The sequence below is a fragment of the Procambarus clarkii genome, chromosome 65 (genome assembly GCF_040958095.1).
Source record: "Procambarus clarkii isolate CNS0578487 chromosome 65, FALCON_Pclarkii_2.0, whole genome shotgun sequence".
In the NCBI taxonomy this organism is placed as follows: Eukaryota; Metazoa; Arthropoda; class Malacostraca; order Decapoda; family Cambaridae; genus Procambarus; species Procambarus clarkii.
Window position 1 is genome coordinate 1,152,323 of NC_091214.1, and position 17,895 is coordinate 1,170,217.

Sequence of the window (17,895 nt, forward strand, 5' to 3'; positions counted from 1 at the left end):
GATGATATTTTGTTTAAACCACATAAAGGAAAAGTGGATGATAAACGTCAAAATATTGCTAAATTCGATGATTTTTATTAGGAAACAAAATGCAAGAAAACTTGCTTAAATTGCAATATTATGCGAAATTCTGAGATTTGAAGGCAAATTCACTTATCGTGATACTGCATGAAATAGTATCGAATTATTGGGAAAAATGAACATATTTACGTAATATCAAACTACATGAAAAACGTGAAAAAATTCACTATTATACCAAATTTGAGGTTTTTAACTTCGAATCATAAAGCGAAGTTTCGTATTATTTATATCCAAGAAAAGACATTTGACAATGTTGTTTCCAATACAAATGATAAAAAACAATGTGTTTTCATTAGAATTAACTAAAATGTTCCTGATTTTCCGTTTATATTAACGATGGAAGATATATACGTAAAACCGCTCTATTCAGGCTGAAACGTCAATATACTCATTAAAAAGAGAACTTCTCCCCTTTTCAATATCTTAGTCTGTATTTTAACGAGAAACAAATAGTTTATTGAAAATGAAGTATTTAAGGTTAATTTCTAATCAATTATGTGTTTGCATCATTTTTATCGTATGTTTAATGAATTAATAACAATAAACTGAAAATTCACAAAAACGTGGAAAAACGGCAAAATATTGCCTAATTCGATGATATTTTGTTTAAATCACATAAAGGGAAAGGGGATGATTATCGTCAAGATATTGCTAAAGTTCGATGAATTTTAGTACGAAACAAAATGCAAGAAAACTTGCGTAAATGCAATATTATGCGAAATTCTCACATTTGAAGGCATATCACATATCGTGATACTACATGAAATAGTATCGAAATATTGGTAAAATGAATAAATATACGTAATATCAAACAACATGAAAAACGTGAAAAAAGTCACTATTATACCAAATTTGAGGATTTTAACTTCGAATCATAAAGCGAGGTTTCGTATTATTTAGATTCAAGAAAAGACATATGACAATGTTGTTCCCGATACAAATGATAAAAATCAATGAGTTTTCATTAGAATTAACAAAAATGTTCCTGATTTTCCGTTTATATTACCGATGGAAGATGTACACGTAAAACCGCTCTATTCCGGCTGAAACGTCGATATATGCAATAAAAACCGAACTTCTCCCCTTTACAATATCTTACTCAGTATTTTAACGAGAAACAAATAGATGATTGAAAATGAAGTATTTAAGGTTATTATCTAATCAATTATGTGTTTGCATCATTTTTATCGTATATTTAATGAATTAATAACAATAAACTGAAAATTCACAAAAAAGTGGAAAAACGGCAAAATATTGCCTAATTCGATGATATTTTGTTTAAATCACATAAAGGAAAAGGAGATGATAAACGTCAAAATATTCCGAAGTTCGATGATATTTAGTACAAAACAAAATGCAAGAAACTTGCTTATAAATGCAATATTATGCGAAATTCTGAGAATTGAAGGCCAAATCACATATCGTGATACTACATGAAAAAGTATCGCAATATTGGTAAAAATGAATATATATACGTATATTCAAACTACATGAAAAACGTGAAAGCAGTCACTATTGTACCAAATTTGAGGATTTTAACTTCGAATCATAAAGCGAAGTTTCGTATTATTTAGATCCAAGAAAAGACATATGACAATGTTGTTTCCAATACAAATGATAAAAACCAATGTGTTTTCATTAGAATTAACTAAAATGTTCCTGATTTTCCGTTTATATTACCGATGGAAGATATACACGTAAAACCGCTCTATTCCGGCTGAAACGTCGATATATGCAATAAAAACAGAACTCTTCCCCTTTTCAATATCTTACTCTGTATTTTACCGAGAAACAAATAATTTATTGAAAATGAAGTATTTAAGGTTAATTTCTAATCAATTATGTGTTTGCATAATTTTTATCGTATGTTTAATGAATTAATAACGTTAGACTGAAAATTCACAAAAACGTGGAAAAACAGCAAAATATTGCCTAATTCAATGGTATTTTGTTTGAATCACATAAAGGAAAAGGGGATGATTAACGTCAAAATATTGCTAAATTCGATGATTTTTAGTTCGAAACAAAAGTGAAGAAAACTAGCTTAAAATGCAATATTATGGGAAATTCTTAGAATTGAAGGCCAAATCACATATCGTGATACTACATGAAATAGTATCGAAATATTGGTAAAAATTAATATATATACGTAATATCAAACAACATGAAAAACGTGAAAAAAGTCACTATTATACCAAATTTGAGAATTTTATCTTCGAATCATAAAGCAAGGTTTCGTATTACTTAGATCCAAGAAAAGACATATGACAATTTTGTTCCCGATACATATGATGAAAATCAATGTGTTTTCATTAGAATTAACTAAAATGTTCCTGATTTTCCGTTTGTATTACCGATGGAAGATGTACACGTAAAACCGCTCTATTCCGGCTGAAACGTCGATATATGCAATAAAAACCGAACTTTTCCCTTTACAATATCTTACTCAGTATTTTAATGAGAAACAAATAGTTTAATGAAAATGAAGTATTTAAGGTTAATTTCTAATCAATTATGTGTTTGCATCATTTTTATCGTATATTTAATGAATTAATACCAATAAACTGAAAATTCACAAAAACGTGGAAAAACTTCAAAATAATGCCTAATTCGATGATATTTTGTTTAAACCACATAAAGGAAAAGTGGATGATTAACGTCAAAATATTGCTAAATTCGATGATTTTTAGTACGAAACAAAATGCAAGAAAACTTGCTTAAAATGCAATATTATGCGAAATTCTGAGATTTGAAGGCAAAATCACTTATTGTGATACTGCATGAAATAGTATCGAATTATTGGTAAAAATGAACATATTTACGTAATATCAAACTACATGAAAAACGTGAAAAAATTCTCTATTATACCAAATTTGGGGATTTTAACTTCGAATCATAAAGCGAGGTTTCGTATTATTTAGATCCAAGAAAAGACATATGACAATGTTGTTTCCAATACAAATGATAAAAAAACAATGTGTTTTCATTAGAATTAACTAAAATATTCCTGATTTTCCGTTTATATTACCGATGGAAGATAGACACGTAAAACCGCTCTATTCCGGCTGAAACGTCGATATATGCAATAAAAACAGAACTCCTCCCCTTTTCAATATCTTACTCTGTATTTTACCGAGAAACAAATAATTTATTGAAAATGAAGTATTTAAGGTTAATTTCTAATCAATTATGTGTTTGCATAATTTTTATCGCATGTTTAATGAATTAATAACGTTAAACAGAAAATTCACAAACACGTGGAAAAACGGCAAAATATTGACTAATAGAGGCTCAAGAGAGGGATGCAGATGCTCAAGAGAGTGATGCAGAGGTTTAAGAGAGTGAGGCAGAGGCTTAGGAGGGGGATGCAGAGGCTCAAGAGAGTAATGCAGAGGCTTAAGAGGGTGATGACGAGGCTCAAGAGAGTGATGCAGAGGCTTGAGAGAGGGATGCTGGGGATCAAGAGAGTGATGCAGAGGCTCAAGAGAGTGATTCAGAGGCTAAAGAGAGTGATACAGAGGCTTAAGAGAGTGATGCAGAGGCTTAAGAGAGTGATGCAAAGGCTTAAAAAAGGGATGCAGAGGCTCAAGAGAGGGATGCAGAGGCCCAAGAAAGGGATGCAGAGGCTCAAGAGAGGGATGCAGAGGCTCAAGTGAGGGATGCAGAGGGTTAGGAGAGGGATGCAGAGGCTCATGGGAGTGATGCAGAGGCTCAAAAGAGGCATGCAGAGGCTTAAGAGAGTGATGCAAAGGCTCAAGAGAGGGATGCAGACGCTCATGAGAGTAATGCAGAGTCTTACGAGGGTGATGCAGAGGCTCAAGAGAGTGATGCAGAGGCTTGAGAGAGGGATGCAGGGGCAAAAGAGAGTGATGCAAAGGCTCAAGAGAGGGATGCAGAGGCTTAGGAGAGTGATGCAAAGGCTCAAGAGAGGGATGCAGAGGCTCATGAGACGGATGCAGGAGTTCAAGAGAGGGATGCAGAGGCTCAGGAGAGTGATTCAGAGGCTTACGAGAGTGATGCAGAGGCATAAGAGAGTGATGCAGAGGCTTGAGAGAGGGATGCAGGGGCTCAAGAGAGTGATGCAAAGGCTCAAGAGAGGGATGCAGAGGCTCAGGTGAAGGATGCAGAGGAACAAGAGAGGGATGCAGAGGCTCTTGAGAATGACGCAGAGGCTCAAGAGAGGGATGCAGAGGCTTAAGAGAGTGATGCAAAGGTTCAGGAGAGGGATGCAGAGGCTCATGAGAGGGATGCAGGAGTTCAAGAGAGGGATGCAGAGGCTCAGGAGAGTGATTCAGAGGCTTACGAGAGTGATGCAGAGGCATAAGAGTGATGCAGAGGCTTAAGAGTGGGATACAGAGGCTCAGGCGAGGGATCCAGATGCTCAAGAGAGGGATGCAGGGGCTCAAGAGAGGGATGCAGAGGCTCAGGTGAAGGATGCAGAGGAACAAGAGAGGGATGCAGAGGCTCTTGAGAATGACGCAGAGGCTCAAGAGAGGGATGCAGAGGCTTAAGAGAGTGATGCATAGGTTCAGGAGAGGGATGCAGAGGCTCATGAGAGGGATGCAGGAGTTCAAAAGAGTGATGCAGAGGCTCAAGAAAGGGATGCAGAGGCTTAAGAGAGGGATGCAGAGGATCAAGAGAGTGATGCAGAGGCTTAAGAGAGTGATGCAGAGGCTTAGGAGAGAGATGCAGAGGCTCAAGAGAGGGATGCAGAGGCTTAGAAGAGGAATGCAGAGGCTCAAGAGATAGATGCAGGGGCTCAAGAGAGGGATGCAGGGGCTCATGACAGAGATGCAGAGGCTAGAGTGAGGGAAGCGGAGGCACAAGAGAGGGAAGCAGAGGCTTAAGAGAGTGATGCAAAGGCTCAAGAGAGGGATGCAGAGGCTCATCAGAGGGATGCAGAGGCTCAAATGAGGGATGAAGAGGATGAAGAGAGTGATGCAGAGGCTCAAGAGAGTGAAGCAGAGGCTGAAGAGAGTGATGCAGAGGCTCAAGAAAGGGATGCAGAGGCTTAAGAGAGTGATGCAAAGGCTCAGGAGAGGGATGCAGAGGCTCATGAGAGGGATGCAGGAGTTGAAAAGAGTGATCTAGAGGCTGAAGAAAGGGATGCAGAGGCTTAAGAAAGTGATGCAGAGTCTCAAAAAAGGGATGCAGAGGCTTAAGAGAGTGATGCAGAGGCTTAAGAGAGGGATGCAGAGGCTTAAGAGAGGGATGCAGAGGCTCAAGAGAGTGATGCAAAGGCTCAAGAGAGTGATGCAAAGGCTGAAGAGAGTGTTGCAGAGGCTTAAGAGAGGGATGCAGAGGCTTAAGAGAGTGATGCAGAGATTCAAGAGAGTGATGCAGAGGCACAAGAGAATGATGTAGAGGCTTAAGAGAGGAATGCATAGGCTCAAGAGAATGATGCAGGGGTTCAAGAGAATGATGCAGAGGCTTAAGAGAGGGATGCAGAGGCTCAAGCGAGAGATGCAGAGACTCAAGAGAGGGATGCAGTGGCTCAAGAGAGGAATGCAGATTCTAGAGTGAGGGAAGCGGAGGCAAAAGAGAGGGATGCAGAGGCTCTTGAGAGTGACGCAGAGGCTCAAGAGAGGGATGCAGGGGCTTAAGAGAGTGATGCAAAAGCTCAAGTGAGGGATGCAGAGGCTCATGAGAGGGATGCAGGAGTTCAAGAGAGTGATGGAGTGATCCAGAGGCTCAAGAGAGTGATGCAGAGGCTCAAGAGAGTGATGGAGAGGATCAAGAGAGTGATGCAGAAGCTCAAGAGAGTTATTCACAGGCTTACGAGAGTGATGCAGAGGCAGAAGAGAGTGTGTCAGAGGCTCAGGAGAGGGATGAAGAGGATGAAGAGAGTGATGCAGAGGGACAAGAGAGGGATGTAGAGGCTCAAAAGAGTGATGCAGAGGTTTAATAGAGTGAGGCAGAGGCTTAGGAGTGGAATAAAACGTAAAACCGCTCTAATCCGGCTGAAACGTCGATATATGCAATAAAAACAGGACTTCTCCCCTTTTAAATATCTTACTCTGTATTTTAACGAGAAACAAATATTTGATTGAAAATGAAGTATTTAAGGTTATTATCTAGTCAATTTTGTGTTTGCATCATTTTTATCGTATATTTAATGAATTAATACCAATAAACTGAAAATTCACAAAACGTGGAAAACGGCAAAATATTGCCTAATTCGATGATATTTTGTTTAAATCACATAAAGGAAAAGGGGGAGATAAACGTCAAAATATTGCTAAATTAGATGATTTGTAGAATAAAACAAAATGCAAGAAACTTGCTTAAAAATGCAAAATATGCGAAATTCTGAGATATGACGGCCAAATCACATATCGTGACAAAACATAAAGTAGTATCGAAATATTGGTAAAAACGAATATATTAACGTAAATCACACTACATGAAAAACGTGAAAAAAGTCTCCATTTTACCATATTTGAGGATTTTAACTTCAAATCATAGAGCGAGGTTTCGTATTAAGAAGATCCTAGAAAAGACATGTGACAATGTTGTTTCCAATACAAATGATAAAAATCAATGCGTTTTCATTAGAATTAACTAAAATGTTCCTGATTTTCCGTTTATATTACCGATGGAAGATGTACACGTAAAACCGCTCTAATCCGGCTGAAACGTCGATATATGCAATAAAAACAGAACTTCTCCCCTTTTCAATATCTTACTCTGTATTTTAACGAGAAACAAATATTTGATTGAAAATGAAGTATTTAAGGGTAATTTCTAATCAATTATGTGTTTGCATCATTTTTATCGTATATATAATGAATAAATAACAATAGACTGAAAATTCACAAAAACGTGGAAAAACGGCAAAATATTGCCTAATTCGATGATATTTTGTTTAAATCACATAAAGGAAAAGGGGATGATAAACGTCAAAATATTACTAAATTCGATGATTTGTAGTATAAAACAAAATGCAAGAAACTTGCTTAAAAATGCAAAATTTGCCAAATTCTGAGATATGACGGCCCAAACACATATCGTGAGAAAACATAAAGAAGTATCGAAATATTGGTTAAAACGAATATATTTACGTAAAATCACACTACATAAAAAACGTGAAAAAAGTCACTATTTTACCATATTTGAGGATTTTAACTTCAAATCATAGAGCGAGGTTCCGAATTAAGAAGATCCTTGGAAAGACATATGACAATGTTGTTTCAAATACAAATGATAAAAACCAATGTGTTTTCATTAGAATTAACTTAAATGTTCCTGATTTTCCGTTTATATTACCTATGGAAGATGTACACGTAAAACCGCTCTATTCCGGCTGAAACGTCGATATATGCAATAAAAACCAAACTTCTCCCCTTTTCAATATCTTACTCAGTATTTTAACGAGAAACAAATAGATGATTGAAAATGAAGTATTTAAGGGTAATTTCTAATCAATTATGTGTTTGCATCATTTTTATCGTATATATAATGAATAAATAACAATAGACTGAAAATTCAGAAAAACGTGGAAAAACGGCAAAATATTGCCTAATTCGATGATATTTTGTTTAAATCACATAAAGGAAATGGGGATAATAAACGTCAAAATATTGCTAAATTCGATGATTTTTAGAACGAAACAAAATGCAAGAAAAATTGCTTAAAATGCAATATTATGCGAAATTCTGAGAATTTAAGGCCAAATCACATATCGTGATACTACATGAAATAGTATCGAAATATTGGTAAAAATGAATATATATACGTAATATCAAACTACATGAAAAACGTGAAAAAAGTCACTATTTTACCAAATTTGAGGATTTTAACTTCGAATCATAAAGCGAGGTTTTGTATTATTTAGGTCCAAGAAAAGACATATGACAATGTTGTTTCCAATACAAATGATAACAACCAATGTGTTTTCATTAGAATTAACTAAAATGTTCCTGATTTTCCGTTTATATTACCGATGGAAGATGTACACGTAAAACCGCTCTATTCCAGCTGAAACGTCGATATATGCAATAAAAAAAAACTTCTCCCCTTTTAATATCTTACTCAGTATTTTAACGAGAAACAAATAGATGATTGAAAATGAAGTATTTATGTTTATAATCTAATCAATTATGTGTTTGCATAATTTTAATCATATATTTAATGAATTAATACCAATAAACTGAAAATTCACAAAGCGTGGAAAAACGGCAAAATATTGCCTAATTCGATGATATTTTGTTTAAATCACATAAAGGAAAAGGGGATGATAAACGTCAAAATATTGCTAAATTCGAAGATTTTTAGTACAAAACAAAATGCAAGAAAACTTGCTTAAATTGCAATATTATGCGAAATTCTGAGATTTGAAGTCCAAATCACATATCGTGATACTGCATGAAATAGTATCGAAGTATTGGTAAAAATGAATATATTTACGTAATATCAAACTACATGAAAAACGTGAAAAAAGTCACGATTATACCAAATTTGAGGATTTTAACTTCGAATCATAAAGCGAGGTTTCGTATTGTTTAGATCCAAGAAAAGACATATGACAATGTTGTTTCCCATACAAATGCTAAACACCAATGTGTTTGCATTAGAATTAACTAAAATGTTCCTGATTTTCCGTTTATATTACCGATGGAAGTTGTACACGTAAAACCGCTCGATTCCGGCTGAAACGTCGATATATGGAATAAAAACTAAACTTCTCCCCTTTTCAATATCTTACTCAGTAATTTAACGAGAAACAAACAGATGATTGAAAATGAAGTATTTAAGGTTATTATCAAATCAATTATGTGTTTGCATCATTTTTATCATATATATAATGAATTAATACCAATGAACTGAAAATTCACAAAACGTGGAAAAACGGCAAAATATTGCCTAATTCGATGATATTTAGTACATCACTTTCTTGAGCCTCTTCATCCCTCTCTTGAGCCTTTGCATCCCTCTCTTGAGCCTCTGCATCCCTCTCTTGAGCCTCTGCATCACTCTGTTGAGAATCTGCATCATTCTCTTGAGCCTCTGCATCCCTCTCTTAAGCCTCTACATCATTTTCTTGAGCCTCTGCATCACTCTCTTGAGCCTCTGCATCACTCTCTTGAGCCTCGGCATCACTCTCTTGAGCCTCTGCATCACTTTCTTGAGCTCCTGCATCACACTCTTAAGCCTCTACGTCCCTCTCTTGAGCCTCTGCATCACTCTCGTAAGCCTCTGCATCCCTCTCATGAGCCTCTGCATCTCTCTCTTGAGCCTTTGCATCACTCTCTTAAGCCTCTGCATCTCTCTCTTGAGACTTTGCATCACTCTCTTAAGCCTTTGCATCACTCTCTTGAGCCTCTGCATCCCTCTCATGAGCCTCTGCATCTCTCTCTTGAGCCTTTGCATCACTCTTAAGCCTCTGCATCACTCTCTTGTGCCTCTGTATTCCTCTCTTGAGCTCCTGCATCCCTCTCTTATGCCTCTGCATCACTCTTAAGCCTCTGCATCACTCTCTTGAGCCTCGGCATCCCTCTCTTAAGCCTCTGCATCACTCTCTTGAGCCTCTTCATCACTCTCTTCAATTTCTGCATCCCTCTCTTGAGCCTCTGCATCACTCTTTAGAGCCTCGGAATCCCTCTCTTAAACCTCTGCATCACTTTCTTGAGCCTCTTCATCACTCTCTTCAATCTCTGCATCCCTCTCTTGAGCCTTTGCATCCCTCTCATGAGCCTCTGCATCTCTCTCTTGAGCCTTTGCATCACTCTCTTAAGCCTCTGCATCTCTCTCTTGAGCCTTTGCATCACTCTCTTAAGCCTCTGCATCACTCTCTTGAGCCTCTGCATTCCTGTCTTGAGCCCCTGCGTCCCTCTCTTATGCCTCTGCATCACTCTCTTCAGCATCACTCTCAAGAGCCTCTGCATCCCTCTCTTGTGCCTCTGCATCCCTCACTTGAGCCCTTGGATCCCCCTCTGAAGCCTCTGCATCACTCTCTTAAGCCTCTGCATCACTCTCGTAAGCCTCTGAATAACTCTCTTTAGCCTCTGCATCCCTCTCTTGAGCCTCTGCATAACTCTCTTGAGCCTCTGCATCCCTCTCTTGAGCCTCTGCATCACTCTCTTGAGCCTCTGCATCACTCTCTTGAGCCTCTACATCCCTCTCTTGAGCCTCTGCGTCCCTCTCTTAAGCCTCTGCATCACTCTCTTGAGCCTCTGCATCACTCTCTTGAGCCTCTGAATCACTCGCTTGAGCCTCTGCATCCCTCTCCTAAGCCTCTGCAACACTCTATTCAGCCTCTGCATCACTCTTTTAAGCTTCTGCAACACTCTTTCAGCCTTTGCATCACTCTCTTAAGCTTCTGCATCACTCTCTTGAGCCTCTGCATCCCTCTCTTGAGCATTTGCATCCCTCTCTTGAGCCTCTGCATCCCTCTCTGAAGCCTCTGCATCACTCTCTTAAGCCTCTGCATCACTCTACTAAGCCTCTGAATAACTTTCATTAGCCTCTGCATCCCTCTCTTAAGCCTCTGCATCACTCTCCTGAGCCTCTGCATCCCTCTCTTGAGCCTTTGCATCCCTCTCTTGAGCCTCTGCATCTTTCTCTGAAGCCTCTGCATCACTTTCTTAAGCCTCTGCATCACTCTCGTAAGCCTCTGCAACACTCTCTTCAGCCTCTGCATCACTCTCTTGAGCCTCTACATCCCTCTCTTCAGCCTTTGCATCCCTCTCTTGAGCCTCTGCATCTTTCTCTGAAGCCTCTGCATCACTTTCTTAAGCCTCTGCATCACTCTCGTAAGCCTCTGCAACACTCTCTTCAGCCTCTGCATCACTCTCTTGAGCCTCTACATCACTCTATGGAGCCTCTGCATCACTCTCTTCAGCCTCTTCAGAGAGTGATGCAGAGGCTCAAGAGAGTGATGTAGAGGCTCAAGAGAATGATGTAGATTCTTAAGAGAGGGATGCAGAGGCTCAAGAGAATGATGCAGAGGCTCAACAGAGTGATGCAGAGGCTCAAGAGAGGGATGCAGAGGCTCAAGAGAGGGATGCAGAGATTGAAGAGAGTGATGAAGAGGCTCAAGAAAGTGATGCAGAGGCTTAAGAGAGGGATTCCGAGGCTCAAGAGAGTGATGCAGAGGCTCAAGAGAGGGATGCAGACATTGAAGAGAGTGATGAAGAGGCTCAATAGAGTGATGCAGAGGCTTAAGAGAGGGATGCCGAGGCTCAAGAGAGTGATTCAGAGGCTTAAGAGAGTGATGCAAAGGCTCAAGAGAGAGATGCAGAGGTTCATGAGAGGGATGCAGAGGCTCAAGAGAGGGAGGCAGAGGCTCAAGAAAGGGACGCAGAGTCTTATAAAAGTGATGCAGATGATCAAAATAGGGATGCAGAGGCTTAAGAGGGAGATGCAGCGGCTCAAGAGAGTGATGCAGAGGCTCAAAACAGGGATGCAGAGGCTGAAGAGAGTGATGCAGAGACTCAAGAGAGTTATGCAGAGGATCAAGAGAGTGGTGCAGAGGCTTACGACAGTGATGCAGAGGCTCAAGAGAGGGATGTAAAGGCTCAAGAGAGTGATGCAGAAGCTTAAGAGAGTGATGCAGAGGATTAAGAGAGTGATGCAGAGGCTCATGGGAGTGATGCAGAGGCTCAAGAGAGGGATTCAGAGGCTCAAGAGATGGATGCAGAGGCTTAAGAGAGTGATGCAGAGGCTCAAGAGAGTGATGCAGAGGCTTAAGAGAGGGATATTGAGGCTCAAGAGAGTGATGCAGAGGCTCAAGAGATGGATGTAGAGGCTCAAGGGAGTGATGCAGAGGCTCAAGAGAGTGATGCAGATGCCTAGGAGAATGATGCAGAGGCTCAAGAGAGGGATGCAGAGGCTGAAGAGAGTGATGCAGAGACTCAAGAGAGTTATGCAGAGGCTCAAGAGAGTAAAGCAGAGGCTTACGAGAGTGATGCAGAGGCTCAAGAGAGGGATGTAGAGGCTCAAGAGACTGATGCAGGAGCTCAAGAGAGGGATGCAGAGATTGAAGAGAGTGATGAAGAGGCTCAAGAGAGTTATGCAGAGGCTTAAGAGAGGGATGCCGCGGCTCAAGAGAGAGTGATGCAGAGGCTTAAGAGAGTGATGCAGAGGCATAAGAGAGGGATGCAGGGCCTCAAAACAGGAATGCAGAGGCTCAAGAGAGTGATGCAGAGGCTTAAGAGAGTGATGCAAAGGCTCAAGAGAGAGATGCAGAGGCTTAAGAGAGTGATTCAAAGGCTCAAGAGAGAGATGCAGAGGCTCATGAGAGGGATGCAGAGGCTTACGAGAGTGATGCAGAGGCTCAAGAGAGGGACGTAGAGGCTTAAGAGTGTGATTCAAGAGCTCAATAAAGTGATGCAGAGGCTCAAGAGAGTGATGCCGAGGCTCAAGAGAGTGATGCAGAGGCTCAAGAGAATGATGCAGAGGCTCAAGAAAATGATGTAGAGGCTTAAGAGAGGGATGCAGAGGCTAAAGAGAATGATGCAGAGGCTCAACAGAGTGATGCAGAGGCTCAAGAGAGGGATGCAGAGGCTCAAGAGAGGGATGCAAAGGCTCAAGAGAGGGATGCAGAGATTGAAGAGAGTTATGAAGAGGCTCAAGAAAGTGATGCAGAGGTTTAAGAGAGGGATTCCGAGGCTCTAGAGAATGATGCAGAGGCTCAAGAGAGGGATGCAGAAATTGAAGAGAGTGATGAAGAGGCTCAAGAGAGTGATGCAGAGGCTTAAGAGAGGGATGCCGAGGCTCAAGAGAGTGATGCAGAGGCTTAAGAGTGATGCAGAGGCATAAGAGAGGGATGCAGGAGCTCAAGAGAGGAATACAGAGGCACAAGAGTGATGCAGAGGCTTAAGAGTGATGCAAAGGCTCAGGAGAGAGATGCAGAGGCTCATGAGAGGGATGCAGAGGCTCAAGAGAGTGATGCAGAGGCTTAAGAGAGTGATGCAAAGTCTCAAGAGAGAGATGCAGAGGCTTAAGAGAGTGATGCAAAGGCTGAAGAGAGAGATGCAGAGGCTCATGAGAGGGATGCAGAGGCTTACGAGAGTGATGCAGAGGCTCAAGAGAGGGACGTAGAGGCTTAAGAGTGTAATGCAGGAGCTCAAGAAAGTGATGCAGAGGTTCAAGAGAGTGATGCCGAGGCTCAAGAGAGTGATGCAGAGGCTCAAGAGAGTGATGCAGAGGCTCAAGAAAATGATGTAGAGGCTTAAGAGAGGGATGCAGAGGCTCAAGAGAATGATGCAGAGGCTCAACAGAGTGATGCAGAGGCTCAAGAGAGGGATGCAGAGGCTCAAGAGAGGGATGCAAAGGCTCAAGAGAGGGATGCAGAGGCTCAAGAAAGTGATGCAGAGGCTTAAGAGAGGGATTCCGAGGCTCAAGAGAGTGATGCAGAGGCTCAAGAGAGGGATGCAGAGGCTCAAGAGGGTAATGCAGAGCCTCATGAGTGTGATACAAAGGCTCTAGAGAGGGAAGCAGGGGCCCAAGAGAGTGATGCCGATGCTCAAGAGAGGGATGCAGAGGATGAAGAGAGTGATGCAGAGGCTCGAGAGAGTGATGCAGAGGCTCAAGAGAGGGATGTAAAGGCTCAAGAGAGTGATGCAGAAGCTTAAGAGAGTGATGCAGAGGATTAAGAGAGTGATGCAGAGGCTCATGGGAGTGATGCAGAGGCTCAAGAGAGGGATTCAGAGGCTCAAGAGATGGATGCAGAGGCTTAAGAGAGTGATGCAGAGGCTCAAGAGAGTGATGCAGAGGCTTAAGAGAGGGATATTGAGGCTCAAGAGAGTGATGCAGAGGCTCAAGAGATGGATGTAGAGGCTCAAGGGAGTGATGCAGAGGCTCAAGAGAGTGATGCAGATGCCTAGGAGAATGATGCAGAGGCTCAAGAGAGGGATGCAGAGGCTGAAGAGAGTGATGCAGAGACTCAAGAGAGTTATGCAGAGGCTCAAGAGAGTAAAGCAGAGGCTTACGAGAGTGATGCAGAGGCTCAAGAGAGGGATGTAGAGGCTCAAGAGACTGATGCAGGAGCTCAAGAGAGGGATGCAGAGATTGAAGAGAGTGATGAAGAGGCTCAAGAGAGTTATGCAGAGGCTTAAGAGAGGGATGCCGCGGCTCAAGAGAGAGTGATGCAGAGGCTTAAGAGAGTGATGCAGAGGCATAAGAGAGGGATGCAGGGCCTCAAGACAGGAATGCAGAGGCTCAAGAGAGTGATGCAGAGGCTTAAGAGAGTGATGCAAAGGCTCAAGAGAGAGATGCAGAGGCTTAAGAGAGTGATTCAAAGGCTCAAGAGAGAGATGCAGAGGCTCATGAGAGGGATGCAGAGGCTTACGAGAGTGATGCAGAGGCTCAAGAGAGGGACGTAGAGGCTTAAGAGTGTGATTCAAGAGCTCAATAAAGTGATGCAGAGGCTCAAGAGAGTGATGCCGAGGCTCAAGAGAGTGATGCAGAGGCTCAAGAGAATGATGCAGAGGCTCAAGAAAATGATGTAGAGGCTTAAGAGAGGGATGCAGAGGCTAAAGAGAATGATGCAGAGGCTCAACAGAGTGATGCAGAGGCTCAAGAGAGGGATGCAGAGGCTCAAGAGAGGGATGCAAAGGCTCAAGAGAGGGATGCAGAGATTGAAGAGAGTTATGAAGAGGCTCAAGAAAGTGATGCAGAGGTTTAAGAGAGGGATTCCGAGGCTCTAGAGAATGATGCAGAGGCTCAAGAGAGGGATGCAGAAATTGAAGAGAGTGATGAAGAGGCTCAAGAGAGTGATGCAGAGGCTTAAGAGAGGGATGCCGAGGCTCAAGAGAGTGATGCAGAGGCTTAAGAGTGATGCAGAGGCATAAGAGAGGGATGCAGGAGCTCAAGAGAGGAATACAGAGGCACAAGAGTGATGCAGAGGCTTAAGAGTGATGCAAAGGCTCAGGAGAGAGATGCAGAGGCTCATGAGAGGGATGCAGAGGCTCAAGAGAGTGATGCAGAGTCTTAAGAGAGTGATGCAAAGTCTCAAGAGAGAGATGCAGAGGCTTAAGAGAGTGATGCAAAGGCTGAAGAGAGAGATGCAGAGGCTCATGAGAGGGATGCAGAGGCTTACGAGAGTGATGCAGAGGCTCAAGAGAGGGACGTAGAGGCTTAAGAGTGTAATGCAGGAGCTCAAGAAAGTGATGCAGAGGTTCAAGAGAGTGATGCCGAGGCTCAAGAGAGTGATGCAGAGGCTCAAGAGAGTGATGCAGAGGCTCAAGAAAATGATGTAGAGGCTTAAGAGAGGGATGCAGAGGCTCAAGAGAATGATGCAGAGGCTCAACAGAGTGATGCAGAGGCTCAAGAGAGGGATGCAGAGGCTCAAGAGAGGGATGCAAAGGCTCAAGAGAGGGATGAAGAGGCTCAAGAAAGTGATGCAGAGGCTTAAGAGAGGGATTCCGAGGCTCAAGAGAGTGATGCAGAGGCTCAAGAGAGGGATGCAGAGGCTCAAGAGGGTAATGCAGAGCCTCATGAGTGTGATACAAAGGCTCTAGAGAGGGAAGCAGGGGCCCAAGAGAGTGATGCCGATGCTCAAGAGAGGGATGCAGAGGATGAAGAGAGTGATGCAGAGGCTCGAGAGAGTGATGCAGAGGCTCAAGAGATTGATGCAGAGGCTCAAGAAAATGATGTAGAGGCTTAAGAGAGGGATGCAGAGGCTCAAGGGAATGATGCAGAGGCTCAACAGAGTGATGCAGAGGCTCAAGAGAGGGATGCAGAGGCTCAAGAGAGGGATGCAAAGGCTCAAGAGAGTGATGCAGAGATTGAAGAGAGTGATGAAGAGGCTCAAGAAAGTGATGCAGAGGCTTAAGAGAGGGATTCCGAGGCTCAAGAGAGTGATGCAGAGGCTTAAGAGTGATGCAGAGGCATAAGAGAGGGATGCAGGAGCTCAAGAGAGGAATACAGAATATCAAACTACATGAAAAACGTGAAAAAATTATCTATTATACCAAATTTGGGGATTTTAACTTCGAATCATAAAGCGAGGTTTCGTATTATTTAGATCCAAGAAAAGACATATGACAATGTTGTTTCCAATACAAATGATAAAAAAACAATGTGTTTTCATTAGAATTAACTAAAATGTTCCTGATTTTCCGTTTATATTACCGATGTAAGATAGACACGTAAAACCGCTCTATTCCGGCTGAAACGTCGATATATGCAATAAAAACAGAACTCCTCCCCTTTTCAATATCTTACTCTGTATTTTACCGAGAAACAAATAATTTATTGAAAATGAAGTATTTAATGTTAATTTCTAATCAATTATGTGTTTGCATCATTTTTATCGCATGTTTAATGAATTAATAACGTTAAACTGAAAATTCACAAACACGTGGAAAAACGGCAAAATATTGACTAATTCAATGATATTTTGTTTGAATCACATAAAGGAAAAGGGGATGATTAACGTCAAAATATTGCTAAATTCGATGATTTTTAGTTCGAAACAAAAGTGAAGAAAACTAGCTTAAAATGCAATATTATGGGAAATTCTTAGAATTGAAGGCCAAATCACATATCGTGATACTACATGAAATAGTATCGAAATATTGGTAAAAATTAATATATATACGTAATATCAAACAACATGAAAAACGTGAAAAAAGTCACTATTATACCAAATTTGAGAATTTTATCTTCGAATCATAAAGCAAGGTTTCGTATTATTTAGATCCAAGAAAAGACATATGACAATTTTGTTCCCGATACATATGATGAAAATCATTGTGTTTTCATTAGAATTAACTAAAATGTTCCTGATTTTCCGTTTATATTACCGATGGAAGATGTACACGTAAAACCGCTCTATTCCGGCTGAAACGTCGATATATGCAATAAAAACCGAACTTTTCCCCTTTACAATATCTTACTCAGTATTTTAATGAGAAATAAATAGTTTATTGAAAATGAAGTATTTAAGGTTAATTTCTAATCAATTATGTGTTTGCATCATTTTTATCGTATATTTAATAAATTAATACCAATAAACTGAAAATTCACAAAAACGTGGAAAAACGGCAAAATAATGCCTAATTCGATGATATTTTGTTTAAACCACATAAAGGAAAAGTGGATGATTAACGTCAAAATATTCCTAAATTCGATGATTTTTAGTACGAAACAAAATGCAAGAAAACTTGCTTAAAATGCAATATTATGCGAAATTCTGAGATTTGAAGGCAAAATCACTTATCGTGATACTGTATGAAATAGTATCGAATTATTGGTAAAAATGAACATATTTACGTAATATCAAACTACATGAAAAACGTGAAAAAATTCTCTATTATACCAAATTTGGGGATTTTAACTTCGAATCATAAAGCGAGGTTTCGTATTATTTAGATCCAAGAAAAGACATATGACAATGTTGTTTCCAATTCAAATGATAAAAAAACAATGTGTTTTCATTAGAATTAACTAAAATGTTCCTGATTTTCCGTTTATATTACCGATGTAAGATAGACACGTAAAACCGCTCTATTCCGGCTGAAACGTCGATATATGCAATAAAAACAGAACTTCTCCCCTTTTCAATATCTTACTCTGTATTTTACCGAGAAACAAATAATTTATTGAAAATTAAGTATTTAAGGTTAATTTCTAATCAATTATGTGTTTGCATCATTTTTATCGCATGTTTAATGAATTAATAACGTTAAACTGAAAATTCACAAACACGTGGAAAAACGGCAAAATATTGACTAATTCAATGATATTTTGTTTGAATCACATAAAGGAAAAGGGGATGATTAACGTCAAAATATTGCTAAATACGATGATTTTTAGTTCGAAACAAAATTGAAGAAAACTAGCTTAAAATGCAATATTATGGGAAATTCT